The sequence below is a fragment of the Gekko japonicus genome, unplaced genomic scaffold (genome assembly GCF_001447785.1).
Source record: "Gekko japonicus isolate JY-2015 unplaced genomic scaffold, Gekko_japonicus_V1.1 scaffold444, whole genome shotgun sequence".
NCBI classification, from domain to species: domain Eukaryota; kingdom Metazoa; phylum Chordata; class Lepidosauria; order Squamata; family Gekkonidae; genus Gekko; species Gekko japonicus.
In genome coordinates, this window is record NW_015169786.1 from 574244 (window position 1) to 584243 (window position 10000).

The window sequence follows — 10000 nt, forward strand, 5'->3', positions numbered from 1 at the left end:
TCAAAGACAATTTTAACAATCAGAGGAATCTTTATTTAGTACAAAGCTTAGCACAGACTACCAGAGTTTACCAAAATAACAAGCCTAAGGCGATTTGCCTTAACTACACAGTAAAAGATACATATTTACCAAGTTCAGGAATATCCAAACAGTCTAAGGGATTTTGAAGGAAAAATCCATCTTTGCTCAACCATGTGGTCCAATTCACAAAACAGTTCTTTGTCCCTCACGAGACGGCATTTCTAGGTGCCATAAAACAAGCAGAGAGAACAGGAGCAGAGAGCAAGCGAGTCTCTCTCATTGGGATCAAACAATTTTAACCCAATTCCAGTCACAAATTCGATGTGACTATTAGCCAATTGCGAGTGGGCATGGGTGTGCCCAATTCTTGGTTGTCATGGCTATGTGTGGGGATAGGCTAGAAGTGTGGGAACCCCTCCTGCAGTCAGGTGACCCAACTTCCAGCTTCTCCATGATGTACATGACATGGCCCATGTAGCCTTAAAGCAGGCACCTTGAAGTCTAGCTCTTCCACTTAGAGGTGTGAAAGAATGTGTGGTTATATGGCATAGTTATAAAGTTTCTCTGGCCAAATGGTCGGCCATTTGGCTTGCGAGAGGAAATAAGACACAGCATGTTAACAGAATGTAATCACAGGAGAAGGCATGGAATTTTAGAAATCAATATTTCTATACACTCAGACATTTCCCTATCATCTTTCAGTACTCCTTTTACCCCTTGGTTATCCGAGGGCCCCACTTCCTCCCTGGCTGGTTTCCTGCTTCTAATGTATTTGAAGAAAGTTTTATTGTTGGTCTTTATGTTTAAGTGTCTTTAATAGGCATGGGCACAGATCCGAACCCCAAGCCGAAATAAGGGCCAAATTTGCCTTTTTTTTGGGGGGGGGAGGGAGGTTGGACAAACTGGCTCAAAGGTCGCATGTCTGGAAGCCCGAGCAACCAGTTGTCCTGTGCCCAGTTCGGACGTGTTCGAGCACTTTCACCAGAGAAACCTCACCCCTGCAGTTTCACTTGGAAAAGTGGGTGTAGGTGGGATTTTTCAGCCGTCTAGGGACTAATATCTTGTACCCAAGGCTGACAGGCATCTCCGATTTCCAATCAGAAATGTTCATCCTTATCCCTCGGAATGGGAGGGGAGTGTGTATATATTCCCAGGTGGCATGTGACAGTCCTTTGTTTTGCGTCACGGTCTCTTGGAGTGTAGTGCTCCTTTTGCATGTGGAAAATCTCGTGGTGGGCCTGGGGTAGGGGGAAAATTTACTGGGAGCACTGGGTGGGTGGAGAAACCTGCTGGATCTCCTGGTGATGATACAAACTGCCAGATTAAAAACATCCTCCCCTTCCCTTTTCTCACTGTTTCCCCTCTTTCTGAGTGCCTCCACTGAATGCCTGGTCACCTCCCTTTTCTCTCTTCCATGCGAAGGGTGGAAAACTGGGGTTGAATTCTTTTGTCTTGCATTAAACAATTCTGTATAACAATCATTATCAACTGTTATGGGCCAATTTGCGAGGTTACTGTATTCTTTGAAATCACTGAATTTGCTTCCTGTTTCTGCTCTGTCTCTTCTTGTTCCATGGTACTTTCATGTTGACCACTGTGATTGTCATCTGTATCAAAAGTGTCAACACTGAGTTGATGATTGCTAGAAAGAGCTCCTATGGTTTGTGCACCATCACTGGCTTCACTGGTGCTTGCTTGGCTTGTTTCAGCTGTAGGTGTTTACAAAGTTCGACTTGCCATTGTAAAATAGTTTGATGATTTTTTTACATTTAGAAATTTCTACAGATCGTTTCTCTTTGAGTTTGCGTTTTTGGTATCCACTTAAGTACTTTCTTTAACTCATTGCTATTCCTCTTGGGGTCTTGATCTCTACAATTACAGCCATAAAGTTGTTACTGTTATTAGTTCTACTGCAACTACATGTATTTATGAATAACACACTTAAACACAAACATAAAAGAGGCAATACAACAGATGCAATGTAACATTACAATAAACTATATAAATAAAAGCATGGAGGTTTTCATAAGAGTCCCAGTCCAATTGCTATTACTTCATAACAAGGCTTTTTAGGATATTATTGGCTACAAATATCTTCAGCATCCACAAAGATGCAAAGTACAAAAAGTCTAAACGCATAAGTAATACATTTATTTTAAGTCCAGGTTAACCTCACAATATTGGAACATCAGATAAGATTTCTAGCCGTGTATTTGAGAGGCTGCAGTTCTTCTCACTTGGATCCTGAATCCCACTTCACCTTTGTTTTAAAAGATCTCTAATGCTTGCACAGATTACCATCTTTTACTTGCAATCATCCAAAACAGGCCTTGAAACAACAAGATCTGTGCAGGTCTTTCCCTCCCCTTATGGTGCAGCTTCTTCCTGGGCAAGGCCAAGCTCCTCAGAATCATTAACAAACAGAATACTAAAAACATGTATTGCAACAGTTCTAAATAATAATAATTTACCTTCAATAATCCAAAGCAGGTTTTGAAACAACAAGATCTGTGCAGGCCTTTCCCCACCCTTATGGTGCTGTTGCTTCTTCCTGGGCCAGGCTGAACTGCTAGGCTGCTGGGAACAACCAACCCACTTTAGGGGAAGCTACAACACTGAGCATGCTCCATTCTAAGGTCAGTATTAAATACTTCAACCCACTGGCTTATGATTCTGTCACTAAAATAGCCTTACTTTAATAACAAACATTTTAAAAACTCAATTAATTTTTGTTGAAAAATTCACTCATTAAAAAAAAAAAGTTGCTTCAGGGCTAGGCTTACCAAATCTTGCAAAATCGCGGAGGGGGATCCGCATGTCTTCACAGAATCCGTGCTGCAGGGACGGCGAGACGTGTCGCACCGCCATCACCAGGACATGACACTACGTGTCGCTCTGGCAAAGGGGCTGTTTGGAGCCCCGTTGCCAGAGCGATGCGTAGCATCACATCCTGGCAACGGCGGGTGCAACGCGTCTCGCCGTCCACGTGGCACGAATTCCGTGAAGACATACAATCCCCCGCCATGACTTGGCAACCCTATTCAGGGCTCCCCTGGGATTGGGGCCCCTGAAACTTAAGCTTCATTAGTTTCACAGTAGATCCACCTCTGCTAACAGCTGCCAGTTCATCCTGTTCACCAATCATGATCAGGCTGATTTTTTGACAGATTTGTTCATTGACCTATTTATGGCTATTTGGCAGTTTGCTGCAATTTATTCCTGCATACAGGATTTTGGAAGAAGAAGAAGAAGAAGAAGAGGAGGAGGAGGAGGAGGAGGAGGATGCAAACTTGCTCTGGAAGCATTCAGATTATTTGGTGATGAACCAAACAGACCCAGCAATTAGTTCACATCTAATTGATTGTCACAGTCAAACAAGCAAGCTTGACTGCTGAACACATTCCCCACAAAGGGGCTGTCTTAGTGATTCTGGGGTCTTGGGGAAATGTCCACTGCCACTGCCTTACCAGCCACCCCCATCAGCTGGCCTGCCAAGGCCAAGCAAGGAATGTCAGGGGGGTGAGAGCCATTGCTGTAAGCTGGCTTCCTGAACCTCAGATGGAGGGGGCACAAGCAGCTGCTGCTGAGCAAACTGCCTGAGCCCTGGACTGGGTAGGCATGAGTGGGCAGTGCTGTGAGCAGGCTGACCATACCAGATGGAAAGGGTGTGAATGGCAGTGTGTCGGCTGATGCCGCCATGGTTTGGCTGTGTTCTCCCCACTCCCCCACCTTCCCTTCACTGCCCTCCCTCCTCCTGGAATGTGCTCCAGGTTTCTTCCCGTTATATCTCCTGTGGCCTTGAAGCCGTGCTTGGCCACACCACTTTTTCCCGCTGAGAGCTGAGGCCGTTTTTTTTAAGCGCGCTTGCTCGCTCCTGCTTATTGGTCTGTGTCCATCAGGGGGACCTATATGAACTGGGTATAATAGTCTGTATTCCTGCCTAACCCCCCATTCCTGACACAAAGTGTGTCGTATGATGACCTGAGTACCTTTCTCAATAAACTGTACCTTTATCAAGGAACGTTGTTGAGCTTGATTGACTTGGGACTCTGACACAGTGGAGTGAACCTTTTCTTTTTCTTCTCTCTCCCCTCCACTGGAGGATAGAGTGTAGCCATGGTTGGTTCCCTGTTCCCCCCGGGACAACTGCCCCTGTTGCCAAATGGCTAAGACTATTCATTTCCCCATGCGGTTTGTGGCATCTCTACCAGCAAGACTTTGGAAACCTTGCTGAGCTATCACCATTTACATTATACAATGGGGAAATGCTATTTCCCCTAGGGTTTTTTTAAAAACAACAACAACAAAAATCATTTATTTTTCTGGGCATTCACTCTGCACTGCATTCTACTCTTCCTTAATTTTGATTTAATACGAACTCTAATTCCAGAAATGAACATAGTTTCCACATCTTTGAATTCCTACTGTTCATTTATATTTCCCATCCCTGTGTTACTGTGTATGGTGTACATTTACAGAACACTGAAAAAGCAAGAATGTATACATGAGGCAGTTCTATAACAGAGGCAGTTCACAACAGAAAACACCTTGTCTCTGGTGCTTGCCCACACTGCCCTGTGTACAGAACTGAGCCTGTGCACTGTGAATTAAACCCAAAAAAGGGTAACCATATTAACTAACCTTGTTATTCTTGTTTGGTTCTTGAATCTGTTAAACATCTTCATTATGCTGTATACTAATTTACTGCTCACCCTCTACCTATATGTATGGTCTGGTAATTTCCATTTCATTGTATCTGAAAAAGTGTGCATGCACATGAAAGCTTATACCTTGAATAAAACTTTGCTGCCCGAAGGGGTCATGGTCATGGATGTGGGCAGATGGGAAGACAGGCCACACTGACCACAGGTGGGAGGATACGACCATGTTCTCCCGCTCAGGCACATCAGCAGCAGAAGCCTCTGCATCAGGTTCCCCTGTGGCCAGTGTTCCCTCTAAGCTGAGTTTTTTAGCCTCCGGCTCACACATTTTTGTCTTAGCTAAGGAAGGATGGCTCCAAAGCAAACTAATTTATGTAGTAGCCAAATTGCTTGCTTCCAACTTTAATGCCAGTAGCTCACAAAGTAAAGTTTTTGCTCACAAGACTCCACAGCTTAGAGGGAGCATTGCCTGCGGCATCCATGGGGCTAGTCTTGGTCATCAGACGAGAGCTCCCACTGGTTCCAGATGGTTTGCGGGGGCAAAGTACGTCTAAGAGGAAGGAGACTGAGGTCACTAGTGGAAGGGTGGTGATGATGACCAAAGCATGTCATCCTGTTCTGTGCCTGGGGATTCACAGCTACAATCACCTGCCTGTCCCTTAATCATCGCCCCCCCCAATCAATCCAGGGTCTGAACTGTCTGGGAAATGGTTATGCCTGAAAGGCACCCCGCTAAAGGGTGTGGGGGCACAGCCGCAGTCTGCTGCGTGGAAGTACTTCCACATCCCACCCAATGATCCCTGCATGGTGGAGCGCCAGGTGTGCAGTGCACATGCTTAACCACTAGCATTCTACGGAGGCACTTGCATCAATCACACCGCAATTTGACTCGGCTGGAGGGTGGACCCCCTGAGTCTGCCACCGGGTGCAGGGTGCTGACTCCAAGTCGATGAGGCCAGGGAGGCCAGGAGGGGTGAGCCGCCACAGTGGGATCTCTGGCCTCCCCCATGGGTTCCCCAAGCAAGCCACCCTCCAAGTGGGTGCTTGTTGTGTCCTCCCCAGCACCTGGAAAGAGGATGAAGGCCAGGGCTCATGAAGCGATCACTCAGCACATTGGGTAGATGATCACCCTGGATGGCCAGACTTTCTCTCTGGCGGAGGATGTGGGCTTCTGGGGAGTACTATGATGCATGGCCCCATGGTATACCATCTCCTCCAGGAGGACCATGAGCTGGCACATGTTGCCCACCATGTATCAGTCCGCAGTGTGTCTGGTGTAAGCCGAGCTAGCCAAGGCACAAGGACAAACCATCCACCTGACAGTTGACCTTTGGAGCAGCCAGCACAACAGCTACCTCTCCCTCACCACACACTGGTGGCAACCCAAGGAGTTTCCAGGGTAAGCAGGGGCCCCTGCTGCCCCAAGCAGTGGTAAACATGCTTCCGTCGGGCTCCAAGAAGATCTCACGGATCCAAAAAACACCCCACTATCTAGAGGGAAATAAGTTAGCAGTAATTTGCCTACTCTAATCATAAGCCCACCCCCCCAAAAAAAACACCTCTGATGTTTCTAATTTCATTGAGGAATTAAATGCTAGTCAACCAATGGAATGTGAACAGGAAGAAGCCTTATTAAAGGACCAAAATCTTCTGGATGGTAGTCCTCTGCCCCAAAATTGCTGTATTTTCTTTTTTTCTTTTTTCTTTCTCAAGTGGTAGCTTGTCTTTGGGGCTGCCGCCCCCAGTTTAGAGTCTGAGTTCTCGTCTGAAGATGCCACTGCTCCATCCTCACTTTCTTTGGTACTGTCTTCTTCTTCCTCCTCCTCATCTTCTCCTGCTGGATGACTATGTTGATGCAGAAATTCACGTGCCTTTTCAACAGAGTCAATTTTTTCTTTCTTGTCCATAAATTTGAAGATTGTACCTTCGGGTACAATCCATCTGTAGGGAATGTTGTTCTTCTATAGGAATAAAACCAAGTCTCTATATTTTCTTCTTTTCCTTCTTATTTCAAACGGAATGCCCTTCAACACTTCTATTTCTTTGTCCTTGATTTTCAGGGTAGTTCCATTTGTCACTTTGAGAATTTGATCTCTCACTTGTCTTCTGGAGAATCTTACCATAATTTCCCCTGGCAGATTATTATTTCTTGTAAATTCTGAATACGACCTATACATTGTATCAATTTCGCTTTCTAATACATCCATTTTTGTATCTGCCATGGGGCCTAAAGCCTTGCACATAGTCTGTTTCAGATTATCTCCCTTCTCTTCTGGAACACCTTGAAATCTTAGAACATAGCTTGCTCTTTCCATTTGTAGCTTTAACAAATGAGACTCCTCCATCATTCTCTTTTTCTTCATCACCTGCAGTTGTTTTTTTGAGCTTCTTGGTGTTGGCATCCACTTCTTTCAGCTCTTGCTCAGTTTTTTCTGGGTTTTTTACTATCTCAGTTAATTGAGTCTGCTATGCATCAAACTTATGATGCAATGCCGTAACTTGTTCCAGCAGAGGGCGCAGTGCTTCAGTTAACATCTTTTGCAGCTCTGTAGTTGTGTCCTGTCTAGGCACAGAACTCGCTGGGCTGGCAGTTCCGGCAAGAAGCTTAGGTTTACTCGTGGGCACCATGTTTGGGAATTGTTTACTTTTTATAAAAGTTATCGCAGTCTCTGATACTCTTAAATCCACCTGGTAAGTTCTTTTAAAAAAAGATTTATTTATTACAAAAGAGAAAAACAAAATTGCAGTATATAAATCAAACTGGAGTTTACATTATACATTATTTCTAAACCATTTGTTAACTTTGTACCATCTTTTTTGGAAAGCGTTTTCATCTTTTCCTAAAAGTATCATATTCAATGTATCCATTTCTGCCACATCACAAATTTTTATGATCAACTCTTCTCTAGTAGGCAAGCTATCAGTTTTCCAGCATTTAGCAACAAGTATTCTAGATGCAGTAAGGGTATATGATAAAATCTGGTATTATATTAAGCAAGTAGATTTCTGGTAACAATTGTAGCTCTATGTCCATAATCTCTGTTATTAACTGTTTAACATCTTTCCAAAATGTATGGATCTTCTCACACCGCCCCCACATATGGAAAGTGCCAATATTATTCTTACATCTCCTACCTGCTAAGTTCTTAAATGCTCTTTATTTCAATCCATCTTGCTTCATTAGCCCACCCCCCTTTTCGTAGTAGCTCAAAGTTCGTTTCATTTTTCTTAGTGGGGGAGAGTTCCCTCCCCCCCTCGCTTTCAAAGGGGAGGTTTTTGGCTAGTTCTTTGGTGTTTTTCACTTAGACATTAACTCACATTTCAATGATAAGTCCACTTTTGTTTTCAATTCACTTGGCCACCAAACGCTTGCTCTGGTGTGTGATTTCTAGTTCCCATTTGGGACGCTCCATAGCGGGACCTTCAGGGCATGGAGTAGCTCCCCTTCACTGGAGCCCCATGGCTGGGAGTCCAACTGAGGGCTCCAAAGCTGGTGCACACAGTTGCGCCCCCTCCCAACTGCGGGCTCCAACAGCTGTCTCCCGGAGCTGCGGAAGAAAGCGACTGCCATGGCGAATGCCAAAACCCGGAAACTCCTAAAATGGCTATATTTTCCATGCTCTTTTTTTTTATAAAGATTTTATTGGCTCCCCTAAAAAGGGGAGGTATTTCGCTTAAAAGAAAAAATGGGAAGGGTAGACAGTGGGGAAAAGAGAAAGCTGAGTGATATATAAACTGGTAAATTAAACTGTTAGTAATGTCCAATTAATCTTCTTGGGCTTCTTCTGTGTGTTGTCAAACTTCTTTTCATAGTCCTGTCACATGTAGTTCTCTGTTAGTATGTTAGTAATGTTCCTTTGAATTTCTGTTAATAAAAAAAAAATCTCTTCTGTGCACATTCAGAACCGCTTCTTTGCGTGCTGGGTACTTTTACTATCGCTGACATGGAGGAGCTTCCTCTGTTGTCTTCTCCTTCCGGCTTGTTAAATCCTCCTTCGGGTTGTTGTTAATACGCTCAGTTCATGCACTATAAATCCTCTTCTTTTCATGCCATTACCGGAGGTCCCCAGTTTTGAGAATGGTATTAATTTCATTTTCGCTTTTATATTCGCTCCCAAACTCTCTATGGGTCCTCCTCGCAATTGTTGACTTATATAAGCGCTTGCCAGGCACTTCTCGCTGTCACAATTCAAACTTTTCCGTTTTACAAAACTCCCGTCGGATTCACAGCCATAAACAGTCCAAACATTCAACAGCCGGCTCTCGCACACAAGCAAACACCCAGACGGAAGTCCCTCCCTTCTTCTCCGCTCGCTTTTGCCCAGCTCCGACATCTTTTCTTTTTTGTTTACTTTTAGAAAGTTCTTAAAATGTGCTCCAGAGAGACAAAACTTTTTCTCGCTTTGTTTCAAATACATCAAAGGAAAACATCACTGTCCGCTCGATCCATTCCCCCCCCTCCTTTTCTTTTTCGCTTATGCAAATGGAGGATTAACCTCTTCGCCTTTTTCGCTGGGAGGGGGGGGGAACGTTTTTAGTTCTTTTTCTTTGCATTTTGACAACACAGTTAAGCTGATCTTTTCTTTTTCTTTTTCCATTTTTGCGGATGGTCGCTTTATCACTCGGTGACGTCTGGTGGCTCCGCTAAACCCCGTTCGGGGTCGCTCACGCAGCAAGGTCCATTGGGGCAGGGCATGGCGGGAGCCTCGTTCTCCAACCTCTCGGCCGAAAGAGCGACTCCCCCCTAGTGCGCCCTAAAGCGCCCCGGATCCGAGTTCCTCTCTCCTGAGGGGCTCGTTCGGGTCTCCGCTCGCGCAGATTCCCTCCTCCACCGCGGGCGGGCGAGGCGCCCTCGGGAGCGACCCGAGGAAGCGTCCGCCATACGCGGGAGCCAGACCATATTTTCCATGCTCTTAAAAGAGACCTGGAAGAGATTTCAAAAAATGTACAATTAAGGCTTTTATCATGGAATTTGGGGGGTTGGCATAACAAATTATATGACTCCGAATTTCTAACCTTCCTTTGCAAATTTGATGTATTGTTTCTACAGGAAACTTGGGCCCAGGATCCTGTCTTGCTGTCACTTAGAGGCTTTAGAACATTCACCATGCCAGCAATCAAAACTTATAGTAAAGGGAGGGGAAGTGGTGGCCTGGCAATACTGCTTTTGGTTGACTTAAGAGCAGAAATGCAGGACATAGACAGCCCCTGCCCTAACTATATTCAGATATTATTGATTAAAGGCCAGTGTATAGGAGACATCTTGTATATTAATGTTTATCTGCCTCCAAAATGCTCAAGGGTCCAGGACATTGGAA